At 43.1% G+C, this 14,392-nt stretch overlaps 1 long non-coding RNA gene across 1 annotated transcript in view; it reads right to left on the reverse strand.

The window, feature by feature from the left end:
- Positions 1-265: 265 nt before the first annotated feature.
- Positions 266-14,392, reverse strand: part of LOC138259902 (uncharacterized) — a 162,679-nt gene continuing 148,552 nt past the window's right edge. Inside the window, exon 3 of the long non-coding RNA XR_011198773.1 lies at positions 266-3,799. This is a non-coding gene — a long non-coding RNA (uncharacterized lncRNA). The remainder of the gene's footprint in view (positions 3,800-14,392) is intronic.

The following is a 14,392-nucleotide window of genomic DNA, read 5'->3' on the forward strand; positions in this document are numbered from 1 at the left end:
CTCTTAGCAAACTAAAATGTAAATTAGAAACAGGAACTAAATCACTGACATACATTGCCTTAACTTTATTTTCATTAATTGTTCAGAAACCGATTAGTGCTTTTTGACTGTGAAGTTAAGCTCATGAATATAGTCCAAGGGGAATCCATTTCAAAGTCTGTATTAATTATTCTTGAGCCTGTAACCCGCAGGGACCCAGCCCACTTAAAGCCCTGCAGAATGGTAACTATTAGATGAAAACAAATTGCTGGATACAAAGGCATTTGGAACCCACATTTATTCCAATCCATAACACTGTTATTGCATTTATTTTGTGCAATGAGATACGTCAGGAAACAACACAACCATGATTATGAATATTGTGTTTTGTTTCCAAAAAAAAGGGGCATGCAATTTGTGTTTTATATCCAACAGTGTGCATTGCTGCTTTGATATATGTAAACCAGCTTTTATCTCTACATTTGCCATTGTCTGGGAGTGTTGAGCAATTTGATAATTTCCAAATGTTCTACTCGATTTGGGTCTAAAAGTTGGTGTTTTCAACATCACGTAATACAGTCACTAATGCTCATAATGTACACCATCAAAACTTGGCAAGGAGCACGTTTAATTCCCTTAACATAGTTTGTTTAAGCAAATATCATCATAGGAAGTATGGCAGTCAGATCAAAAACTCCATTAGAATGCCCTCCTGTGACTGAACCTGCCATCAAATTACCAGCCTCTCGAAAAACTTGAAAGAGTTTCCACGGCACTAATACCTACCCAACCCAGAGGTAACCATTCCTAAATGCCATCTTCAGCGGGAACATCAGAAGTGCACCTGTTAACAAGTCCTGCTTTTTCAGATAGAGATGTAAAAGTGGTGGGATATGTAGTTTCACTTTATCATAACTAAGGGTGTGCAATCATTAATTACGAATTAGGAATCTTGAATATAAGCCAGCCATGCTTTATAAAGTTTCCTGCTATTCATACATATACACACTGAAATAATTAGCCCAAAACATTACTAGCAATGCCGAGAGGTCCTGGAAGTGTCTCCAAAAGATAAGATAGCTTAGCTGTAAAGTTCCGATAATGACTTTTTAGAACTATAGCAGTCCTGCAAAAGACTGGTGTTATCACAATCAAGCAATGGTAGCTTCACTTCTGGAAGGTTGAAAAGATGAGCATTTTGTGGCAGTAAAAAGGCATGTTAGATGTACAGATTATAATTCAGAACCCCGTCACAATTGCATGATTGGTGTATTTTTCCATGTGCAGGTGCCACTCTGTATTCCATGGTCATGCTATTATGTAGGTACTTCTACACTTATTTATGACAACCATCTAATTATCTGCAGTAAGATGCATGGGAGGGGCCCATGCAAATCCACATCCACAAAGTCATGACCAAGCAGGTGTTGAAAATGTCTTTTAAGCTGGAAATATTATAAAGATAAAGAAAGCCAAATTGCTTTTGGTGATTTTTCAGCTGCTCAAATCGTCTGGCAAAGCACATAATTGTTGTATCAATAACATCATTGACAAACTGGATGGGAAATTGCTCTTTTGGGTCCTTTATTGGCGTGTCAGCTCCCTCATATCCAACCCTTTTTTTTCCTTGGATATCCATCAATCACATTTGAATTCTTTTGGAATTTCCAATTTATCTGCAAGTTCATTTTCTGAATTCAATGCAGCTCTAAATCCCCCATGGCAATACTTTTTTAAGAATACAAGTAGTTCCTAGAAGTGTTTCATAGCTAGATCAAGCTGCATGTTCTCACTATGCTTCAGTTTACTGACCGTGTTGATTCTCATTAAAATATAATATGACCAAACATAGCGTGTATTCCTATGCTACAAGCTCTGTTGCTTCTGGTTTTCACATCTTTATCCATTTCAGTCACCTGCAGAAGTGCTTCATGTATTAGGCTCATCTGATATTGGACAACTGACGCTTTCCAGACAGCATTCTCATTGAGTAGCAGTGAGGCTTTTGAGGTAAAGGGACCTTCCAGCTTCAGTTAATACATTTCACCTTTTTGTTGATGCAGAGAACAATAAATGAAGTTTTTGAATAATGCCAAAGAAGTTGGCAGCATATGTAGATGAAGCTGCATCTCCCACGACCAGGTTCCATTTGTGAAAGGTGCCCGTCTGTTCTCTTTTAAGATTCAAGCTTGCACTCCACTGTATTGTCCACGCATATTTGCACCATTGTCATGACTTTGCCTATGACAACCAGTAAGGAGGACATTCAGTGCCTTCATCTTGTGCAAACTGCATCAGTAAGAGCTTGTCCAGTTTGCTCTTCCAGGGGAATTTATCCAATGGAATGTTCCTCCATAGTCATACATCCATTTGTAGAACTGACAAATCTCACAATAAATGTTATGTAATTTGTTCTGTATGACTCAGATCAGGAGTACAGTCAAGGAGCACTGAGTGATATTTGGCTTTTCAGACACGGAGGAGGATTTCTTCGAGAACCATCTCAGGAATCAGCTCAATCAATTGATTCTGAATGGGTTTGCCAAGGTAATGTATATGAACATGTTCCGTCATAACTGACTAAAATTTGTCTAAAGGTTGTACAGGTCCAAAAAGGTTGCCATTGTGACATTGGTCCAGCTTGTCAACACTGCCCCGGAATGCCAAGTTACATTCTGCTAAGTAATGTGTAATTGCTAGGAGCCTCTCCAAGATATTTTGCAAATGCATCCTCTTCTACTGGATTTAAGCAAGGTTTTGGTTATGAATAGTACATTCCTTCTGTAGTCGCAGTTCAAGCTCCTTTCACTTCCTAATTTTTTTAAGTGCTCCTGAGAATTTTCAAGTTCATATAAACGCTGCCCAAGATGGTGCCAGTCAGACAAACCGCTGCTCCCAAGCTGAGTGTTAGTGGAAGAAATGGTAAATATTTGCAGCAGAAACAAAATATGGCATTTTTGTACATTGAGTAAACAAGCCACTGCCGGTTAATTTGCTGCCCGTTACTCATTTCCCTTTTGAAATAAGAAGGATTGAAGGATCGATTTTGAGAGTCATGTTGGAAATAATCACATGCATTACTTCCAGCCTGGGTAGGTCCTCTTTCTACTATATGGCAACCTATTTTATTATCTTGAGTAGTAGGCCATTTCCGCGGGTCATCATCAATTTCATGGAAAAACATTCCTGTAGCTTTGCTAGTAGTTTCATAGCTATCAATTTTCACCACTTTTACAGTGTCCAGTCGCTGGCCATGCTGGTTCTTTACTCCGTGACTACAATATCCAGATGGCATATTAACTGTGACCTTAACTTGCTGTTGTCTCCCCAAGCTCCTTTGTACCTCTCCTTCAAGGTTGGAAGCGTCACAGGCTTTTTTTAGCTGCTGGTCCTCCATTCCTGTTCTTGCAACCGTGATACTGGTCCTTTTGTAAGTTGCTGCACATGTTCCTGATCACTATTCTCGAAATTGGAGACTATACTGGCTGTGGTAGTAGTGATGTATTTATGATCTTGACCCAGGATGCTCTTCACCTCTTTATTGTTGTACTGAATGAGTACACTTGTGGCAGTGGGTGCTTGGTGCTGGACCTGCGGGTTCTGTGGCTCATGATTTTGGAAATGGAAGACTGCTGTGTTGAGGTTACTTTCCTTTTCATTGTGCATCCCTCTTCTCATAAACGTAAGTAATGCTTCCTGCTGACTTTTATCTTCTTCAATCTGTTCCTGCCTCCTTTTCCTCTTGAATGCAACCGAGGAATAGCCCCGTCCAATGATGCGGTCACGGTTAGCCATTTTCCTTACGTTGAAAAGCTTGCACCTGCAGCATAAATGTAAAATGGAATACCATTTTATATACAAAAATGGGAACATACAGTATGTGTAGATTTTTCAAATATACAATATACCTATCACGAAAAATGATTAGGATTCTATTTCAATAGACACTCAAAGCATGAAAAGTTAATCTTTTATCTGATATCCTGTCTCATACTGCTTACCAATAAATATTATTTACCCAGCTCAATCTAAAACATACTTGAGATTGACTCCCATAATACCTCCATAATGTTTAAACACTGTGGACAATATATGTTGCTATCACCCAATTTAATAATACTGTGCATTTTATTCAAAACATACTTCTTTCGATCATGACCAACTCAATAAAAAAAATAAAGAAAACAACTGAAAAATAAAGAGGCTTCAGTTTGAGGAAGATTCTTCAACATATGTAGGGACTTTCTCCACAGATCTATACTTGATCTGCAGGCACTTACTCCAACATCAGCAATATAAGCGTAATCTGCAAGTAACTGGATCCACTGTTAATGAGATTGCTCCTTCTCAACAGGTATAGTTTGACATACATATAAGGTGAGTTCTACAGCAAAAGAAAGAGGCCAATGTAAACATTTACTGCAAGAATGTTTCAACCTAGACAGCCCCATAGGTAGTATTCCAAACACCCTTATGACCCGCTTGCAGACTGTGTGAGAACCTCGCACTACCCATAGTCTCCACTCCAAAACTCTCAGTCATGGCATGCTATAATCACCCTCCAACAACCTGCGCTCACACAGATAACTATAGGCACATTGGTTCAAAGTATGCACAGTAAAATATTGATATGTTACATGGAAAAAATACATCAAATCAAAATCGAGAAAAAAGTTAATACTCCTACGGAAGTATAGTAAGGAAGACATGTGAAACATGAAGCAGTCCTAGAATAACGGGGGTCCTGCCCCAAAATCCATAGTGTAGCCAACACACCCAGCTTTTCCCAGACTAAGTTAAAATTGTTAAAATGTCTGGCTATGAACCAGTGTAGTCAGTCCTCAAATCCTTAGTAAAGCCATCAGAGTTCTTAAGATGCTCTTTAGTAACACCCATAAATATTTTCAAGGTCCTCACAGCTGCCAAGTTACCCAGGCCCATTCATGATGCGCTGCTCCAATCCAGATTTCTTTTAAATTATGGGATTTTTAGTCCTGTTTTCTCATGGAATAAACATGACTACATGTGCCAGAAATCACAGGAAAAAAATGGATTGGAGCAGCATACCATGTACGGTCCTTCGAAACTTGGCATTGCTGGCCCCTTAGTGACCATCAGCCAACCTCCATGCAGCCCTGTTCTCACTCCTCTGAGCTCATTTTTATTTATTTAAATTTTATTGTGTGATTGAAAAAAAAAATCATACTATAGCCTTTCCTCACCAGTAAGATTCTCACATAGTTCAACTTACAAACCCTCTCACTTTGCACTCAAGAGAAAGAAATGTAAACACCAATCGCAAAATGAGCAGCAATTCATCTGAAGACATAGGGGTTCCTTATGACCCTGGCAGTCCTGCTCTGCCACGCTGGCGGTGGTGGATAGACCGATGACAGCGTGGCAGTGCAGGACTGCCAAATCATGACAACGGAAGTGAACCACCTGTACCACCAGGGGGTAGGACCGCCTGGCCGAAGGTTGTCCACCTTCGACCTGGTGGTCTACCTAACACCGCCTGCGGTATTTTCAGCATCCTTACCTCCAGGGAGTGTGTGGCGGCAGCGCCGCCACGGAATCCCTGGCGGTAACGATACTGGCGACAGGAATACTCATTCCTGTCGCCACTGCAGGACTCCCCTACCCTCCCTTCATGAAGGACCCTCCCCCCACCCTGACCCCATCAGAAGCCCGCCACCCCCCAAGCAGTGACACCACCTCCCCCGATCCCCATAACGAACCTCACTTCCCCCCAATCCCCATTCTGAAACCACCCGCCTCCCCGATCCCCATTCTGAACCCCTGATCCCCATTCTGAACCGCCGCCCCAGTTCATCCACGCAGGCACACATCACACATACATGCACACATACATGCACACTCATTCACAAACACATGCACACACGACCACAACACTCCCCACGCCCCACATACACACATTCAAACAAGCACACATAAACACACAACACCCCCCAACCCCCTCCATTCACACAAACCCTCATTCACGCACACCGCCACACCGTTTACAGTGATGTTATACGGCGGGCGGTGTTGTGGTGACGTGCCGGTGGTGGTGGAGCAACCTCCACCAGACCACCGACCCCCAGTATGGCTGCTTCCCCGCCTAATAGTGGCGGAGAGCAGCCAGTAGCCATAAAATGGCAGTCTGAAGACTGCCAACACTGGTGGTCATTTGGCGGGCGCGACATTGGCAGTCTGTGTTAAAGAATGTCAATGTCAAAATGACCAGTATGATATTTGACCTTTGCCTTTCAACACACAGCAAATGTGACAAGATAAAAGCAAAATGTAAATGCATCTTATCGCCCATTCATTTTGGAAGTGTAGCAGAGTTATTAGCACAGTTGTTGTGGGGGTGCTGCAGCACCTCCCACACCTGTATTATGAGAATATATCTCCACTGCCTACATCATACATGTACACAGAAATTAAATACTCCACTGAGTTTCCCAGCCACCACTCGGCATGGGCTGTAGAAACAGCAGTGCCAGGACATGAGTTGATACACTGTATTTCGTGTTTTAAATCAGTCCAAAGTCTTTGGGACACTTTACACGGGCACACGTTACATTAAGAAAGGTCAGAATATTTTTTTCAGATATAGGGATTTATGTGATTTGCAAGAATCAAAGGATGTTGAACCGATGACAGGACTTGAACCTGGTTCCCAGTTCCATAGTGTAGCGCTGCGAGGCAAAGGAGAAGGGCCACCTTCCCTAGGCCTCAGAGGACTACATAATGGCTACAAGGCCCAGGGAAGGGGGCCACGCACCTGGACCTTGCAGCCTGATGGAGCGCTGCAAGGAGGGTTGCCAACTTCCAAGGAGAAAAATACCGGGCACTTCTTGTTGTTTTAAGACGCTACAAAAGCTGGTACGTATTACTAAATAGGATTTCAAACTAAATTGTACACATTCATTTGTAAAATGACTTTTCTGTATTTGTTTAATGAATAGACATAGATCATTAAAACCACCTGAGAACACATTTAAAAGTGCTTTCTATTTATATTTGCTGTTTAAATTATGTACAGATAAGGGCTAAAAAAAATACTGGTTTTAGGTAGCTTTGTTTACTTTTGTGCCGGTAAGAGATCAAAATACCGGTGGTGCCGGTAGAAAACCGACCAGGTGGCAACCCTAACTGCAAGGCTCAGGAAAGGAGGCCCACTTGTCCTGGGCCTCGTAGCACTACATAACGGCTACAAGACCCAGGGAAGGGGCCCCACGCCTGGACCTTGCAGCCTGATGGAACGCTGCAAGGAGGGATGCTACGTCTGAAAGAGAAACCTGCTGGCTGCAAAGGCTGGTACTGCTACGAAACAAGACTTTAAACAAAATTGTATACCTTTATTTGTAACAGGACTTTCCTGTATTTGTTTACTTTAATCTTTGGTTGGCAAGTGAAACCTTCTATAAACAATGGTGGCTTTGCCCTTGAAGTGATGTTGTAAAAGCTAAAAAGGTGGATTCTCTATCATGGTGGCTTTCCTTGTACACAACTATATCTTACTATTACGCACACATCAATGTCGCTGATTATTAGATGTGAACACATTTAGAATTTGGACAGTGTTGCTGTGCGCTGTCGGTGACTTGGCCAAAAAGGGCATGAAAAAGATAAAATTGGATCATAAATTCAAAGCTGTTGTGAACAGGGGCTCCCAAAATAGGTTTTGCCCGGGGCCTACAAAATCTGTAAGATTTCAATAAAGGCTTGGATCTTCAATTCAGTTTATCCTGTTCCTGCAGCAATCCCGCTCAGAGGAAGTGCCGCAGGTATCATTTCTGCACTTTACAAGTATCTCGCTTCCTCCCTTCACAATTTGTAACAGTACTACTTTATTATTACATCATTTTTAAGCTTGTTAACACTTTCTGGGTATTGGTTGCACCTCATCAGTAGGATTTTAATACCAAAATATACTAAAAGAAACAGTAAACTGACCAGTTCAGCTATGCAATGGGTCTTACATGGCACGGCAAGATGTGTCGCCGCATTTTTAGTAACTTTTGAACCTTTAGAGCTAGAAACACTTTTTTGGTAAACTCTGCAGATTGTGAGCAGATGATGCATTGTGTGGCAACTGCAGCAAATCTATAAGTATGGGAAAATCAAAATGGCTGCACAATTACATAATTCTAGTGGCCCTATTTATGTGGTGCTCAAACTCCAAAACAATGCACCATTTATATTACATATTCCATAGCTCAGAGATCCAGCTGTGCCTTGCATCTAACTGCAAATGTTGTGCAGCACGAGAGTCAAGTGTTGGTAAAGGGCACATCAAAACATATCACTCAATCAGCGCTCCTTTGTAAGTCAACATTTCTAAATGCCCCAAATGCAGCTGTTTCATCAGCTTGACTCTGCCTGATGGAAGAACATGCCTTCTTTCTCCTCATTCCTTCCAACCCCTCATTTTGTCTACAGTTATTTCATGGGATGAGCATGTAGTCATTTCTGATTGACTGGCTGTACCTTTGTGTGTTCCTGCGTGCGTGGGAATAGGTTAATCTTTTGGAACGAAGGAATAGTTACAGGTCTCTGACTCACCACCAAATGTCAAGCGACAGAAAGACTTGTGATTGCAAGTGACCAGAAATTATATACCGGCCGCTGCATACAATAAGCCACTGCTTGATACCCACCACAGATATTTCACAAGTTTTAGTACTTTCCAAAACTGTACTTTCCATTCTTCAAAACGCACACATTTTAAAGGCCACAAAGAGGCCTTATTCAAGGAATGGCAAAAAAGTCCAATTCTGCAATCGACTTTTATGAAATAACATGCAGCACTACATGATGGTTACTAGGCCCAGGGAAGGGGGGTCCCACGCTTGGACCTTGTAGCCTGATCCAGTCCTTCGAGGCCCAGGGAATGGTGCCCCGCTCACCTGAGCTTCGAAGTAGTAACGAGGCACTTCGCAAAACACTGCCCTACCACGGCACTTCTGCATACATTTGAAATGCAAAATTCCTCTTGACAGAAAAAAGACCTTTGCTATGGGTGATGCAAAAGTTACCAAAAGCCTGCTGATCTGGCTGCTCCCTCCTCCTCTCACCCACCTCTCCTTACCAATGTTCGACTGGTTCTGGTAACAAAGGGGCGCACTGTTGCCTAGAAACAAAATGCAGAAAGGTTCTCAAGAGTGGCAGGCATTCAACAGAGGCTCTGCCCTGCCCCTGACACTAGTGGCATAACAAAACTTGAGTGGGCCTTCTTGAAAGCTACATGGAGAGGCCCCCTCCAGACTGACTAAGGAGCTCTCCGGCCAGATCACTGTGCTGAGGGGGCATCCTGGAGCTTGGGCCTCACCGCACTGTGTACATTGGTCATAGGCACTGTCACCCTCAAAATGTGGGCACACCTCATACATGGTCTGTTACTTGAAACAATCCTTGATGACATTAACCTCTTGTATAATCCTATTGTGGACACCTTTAGTGAGGTTTATAATATGTTCAGAAAACCAAATCAAGTATGTGAGTCAAAGTCTTTATGGGGAATGGGAAAGTGTCACTGTTCATCAGAAAACGTAACCTTAGTTCAATAGAGTCAGTCGTGAAACAATACCACTCTTTATGAAATGTCCAAGTCTATACAGACACAGATTGCAGCTTTCCCACTACAATCAATTCTACTGAACAAATTGAGCTGATACCGCAAAGAGGAGTTTCCAGAGATGATCATAGCACAATGCAGTCTTCAAACAGAGAAACTGAGCAAGAGCCAAGCAGACAAAAACGGCTTTTGTGAAGCAAAGTTCTCCAAGTTAAGGCCCATATTTATACTTTTTCGGCACCGCATTTGCGCCATTTTGTGATGCAAAAGCGGCGCAAATGTACAAAATACAATTGTATTTTTAAGTTCGCGCCGTTTTTGCGTCAAAAAGCGGCACAAAAACGGCGCTAAAAAAGTATAAATATGGGCCTAAGTGCCTTAATATACTTGAGTTCAAAGATGGCCGCCACATTCTAGTTCAAGTTTGTTCTTGTTTGCAACATGACTCTCACTATGTGGGTGCCAGACACTCAAAAGTTCGGCTTCCATCAAAGAATATTACTTAAATCTGCACTCGGTATTAAATATGTTAAGTAATTATTCAAGATATAAATGTTCTGAATGGCTAAATGTAAGAAATCACAAGTGTACCTAATGTTTATGTCCATCTACCTTGAATGACCCCTTGACAGGCAGGTCACAGAGCATAATTACAGCTCCCATTTAAATATCGAAAATGGGAACTGGCTTTTCTTTCTTTGGATAGGTTTTTCTAAAAAGAAAAAGTTGTAAACTGAAAGGAGATATCTATGGCAGCATATTTATTTTTCCTACTCAATTGGTACTTAAAGTAAACATAGACTCTTTGAATGTTTCTGTTCAATTGGAGCCACAGCATTTTTTAGCCTGACTTATGCTAAGCAGTGTTGGACTTGACTGTCTCTGCAGTGTCACCCCCAAATGTTTTGCCTTCTCTCCTCCTGTTTTGCTGAATTTATTTTTGTTGGCCTTAGGACTCTGCCCACTTTTCCACTTTACCACTGCTAACCAGTGTTAATGTGCTTGTGCTCTCTCCCTTAAACATGGTGAAATTGGCTTACAGCCAGTTGGCACATTTAATTTACTTGTAGGTCCCTAGTAAAGTGATACTACACATACCCAGGGTATGCAAATTGAATTCTACTGGTGGGCCCGTGTCACTTATTGTGCCATCCACTTCAGTAGCCATTTAAAACATGTCTGCAGTTTTGAAGCACCACTACAAACCCGCAAATTAAACTTTTTGCAAGGCCTAAAACGACTTCTTGTATACATATATATCAACCCAAGGGTAGGCCCTAAACAGCCTAGAAAGCCCAGAGGGCAGGGTGCATTATATTTAAATGTTGGATATATACTCTGAAGTTTTACAATCTCCTAAAAAAAACTCCAACATTCATTTTTTGCTACTGCAAGGCCTACACTCTTACATGGGATAACATTGGGTTATCTTATTACATTTCATAAGTGATAACATTTGCATGGGAGTAGATAGAGATACCATGTTTGAGGTCTGAGGAATTGTGATTTTAAACCCCCTTTAATGGTAAGGATAGATTTTAAGTCACAATACTGAAAGGGCCACTTTCAGAAAGTTTACATTTTATTGTCCTTACCATTTGGTGCCTGCAAACTGTTTGTGGGTCTCTAGTTGGCAGTGGACCTTTCTGTATTTCTTCCAGACCACATATTAGTAGTAAAGGGTCTGGGTGTTGCAAGATGGGCCACCCTGGCTTAACAGGGGGAGGGGCATGTAGACGGGTATCTTCGACCGCGTCTCCCGATCCCTGAAGCTGGCGTCCATTGCCCCTCCGTTCGACGCGACGGGCGCGTTCCCATGACAACATGGGAACGCTGTTGGAAGCGTCGGACCTGGACTTCCGGGTCCGAGAAAGAAAAGAGACGACGGACTCCCCAAAGGAGGTCGTCGAACGCCGAGAGACAGAAGACGCGGACGGAACGAAGGAGAAGACACCGAGCAAAGAAACAAGGTCGCTGGGTCCAAAGGAGGAGCGTAATACCGGAACTGAGGAGCGCGCTTCAAAGGTCCCAAAGAACCCAGGAACCAACGCTAAAAAGCCCAGCCACGACCCTGGAGGGTCGTGGCTCAGCAAGGTACGGTCCTTTATAGGACTCTCTGATATATCCAAGTAAAGGGAAGCAAGGAAGGGAAACCGGGCACAAGGGGAAGGCTGGGGAGGGGAACGGGGAAAAGGGCACGGGGTGCACACTAAGAGCACAGTCAGTCTAACAAAAGAAAAGAGAGTGGCAACGCCTGAGAAAAAAGCACGTGTGACCTAAACCCTGCACCGTGGGACACTCCCTGTTTTCCCTTTTTCCCCTACAACCCAGAATACTTTTCTCCTTGCATGCTACTAACAACTGAACCCCAGAACAACCCGCAATTGACACCATAGCAGCCAGCAAGGTCCATCCCAATGTCCCGAGCTCGGTTTTACAAAAATTTCAGGAAGGAGAAGATTCCGACTCCTTCTTTACAAATTTCTAGCAGGTAGCCTCATCGGCTCAATGGCCTGAAGAGCGGTGGGGACAGTATATTGCGCCACTGCTAACAGGGTTCCTGCAGACTGCCTACCAGGCCGCTAATCCAGGAGGCAACACACCCTACAAGGATATCAAGCATAGCATCCTAGAACGGGTGGGACACGATACAGAATACTACCGAATGAAATTCAGAAAAGTTAAGTAGGGACAGAGTGAAGATCCCCGTACTTTCTATTTCAGAGTGAAAGACCTGGGGTTAAAGTGGCTGGGTCCTCTGGGAAGGAGTAGAGAAGACGTACTCAAAATGATTATTCTAGAACAGTACCTAGACTCCCTCCCGAACAGCACCCGGAATTGGTTAAGGCAGCATCCCAAGGTCGATACAGAGATGGCCATAGAAATGTGAAAGCAATGACTCCTAGACCCACTGTGAAACCACCCATGGTCCCACTCAAATATACGCCCAAGCATCCCATGGAGGAGACGGTGACATATAAACAGGGGGAGGGTAGCCACCTGCAACAACCCCAATGTTTCAGTTGTGGTGAATGGGGTCATATCGCAAGAATGTGTCCCAGGAAACATGAAGGGGTTGAACCCATGGAAATCGGGGTTACCCGGCGTAGAGTATTATGCACGGGGGACATTATAAGTTCAGACAGGTTATACAAATCAATGGCCAACCCACTGAAGCCTTAGTGGATTCAGGCTGTAGCCAGTCAGTGATAAGGAAGGATCTAGTGGAACCCTTAGACCAGGCATCAAATCAGAGTGTCACTATTTGTTTTATTCATGGAGACAAGAGACAGTATCCACTAGGTTTGGTCAGGATAGAATGGGATGACTACTACGATTTCCTTCCAGTGGGGATCATGGACAGGCTGATAGAAAATTGTATTATCGGAACTGATTATATCCGTTTTTCTCAATTGTTAGAGAAGACAAAAGAACCCCGACAAAACCCGGACTGGTGGGCAGAAGCACCTTTCGCCAATAGCATTATTGAGGGCCCTCCCGCTCGCATCAAACTAACACGAAAGGAGAAAAGACAAGAAAAACTAAAATATCAAGAATCGCAGAGTGAACACAACTCTAGTAAAGTAGTAGCAGAAGTTGGGGATGCTGTTCTTTCCTTCAGGGATAGCCAACGACAGGACCCTACGCTCAGTCATGCCTGGAAAGTAGCCAAAACAGAACCATCTACTGAGGTGGGTCCTTACTTTCTGGTTCAAAAAAACCTTCTATATAGAGTCACTAACTCCACAAAGGGGGAAAAAAAGCAATTGGTGGTTCCAGAATCCTATCGCAAACAGGTCCTGTTTTTAGCTCATAACCAGCCAGGGGGTGGTCATTACGGCCGGGACAAGACAGAAGAGTACCTCTTACGAAGGTTCTATTGGCCAGGGATTTATGCACAACTGAGACGTTATTGTTTGCAGTGCCCTATGTGTCAACTGACGGAACCTGGAGTTCCTAGGAAAGCCCCGCTACAACCTCTACCCATTATAGATGTTCCATTCAGCCGCATGGGTATGGATCTCATCGGTCCTCTCATACCCTCCTCCTGAGGTCACACATATATTCTGGTAATCGTTGATTACGCCACAAGGTATCCAGAAGCTATTCCCTTATCTAGTATGACTACCAAAACAGTAGCTCAGGCCATGATAACTGTCTTTTCCAGAACGGGTTTTCCCCAGGAACTTCTTACTGATCAAGGCACCCCTTTCATGTCAGGCCTTATGAAGCAAATATGCAAATTACTAGGGATCAGTCAGATAAAAACTTCTGTATATCACCCCCAAACGGACGGTTTGGTAGAGCGATATAACCGTACCATTAAAACCCTATTGCGAAAAATAGTGGATGATTCCGGAAGGGATTGGGACCAGAAATTACCCCTGGTCCTTTACGTCATCCGGACTCATGAACAATCCTCCACAGGACACAGTCCATTCGAATTGGTTTTCGGGAGACAACCACGTAGTCTCCTGGATATGGCTGTGGAAACCTGGGAAGAGGAAGCGGAGGAAGGAAAAGCCCTATTGGAATATGTCAACCAACTGAAATCCCAGTTGCAGTCCATATGGGAAGATGTACGAATTAATCTAGAATAAGCACAGACCAATCAAAAAATGTATTATGACCAAGGAACCAAATTACGGTCCTTCCGCCCCGAGGACCAGGTTCTTATAATGCGGCCAACCTCTGACAACAAACTGTTAGTGAGATGGCATGGTCCCTATAAAGTAATAAAAGCCGTCAACCCGGTTACCTATCTCATTGAGGTAAACCGACATCCAAGGAAAGCCCAAATATACCTTGTCAATCTGCTAAAGAAAT

Source organism: Pleurodeles waltl, chromosome 9, assembly GCF_031143425.1.
Source record: "Pleurodeles waltl isolate 20211129_DDA chromosome 9, aPleWal1.hap1.20221129, whole genome shotgun sequence".
NCBI lineage: Eukaryota > Metazoa > Chordata > Amphibia > Caudata > Salamandridae > Pleurodeles > Pleurodeles waltl.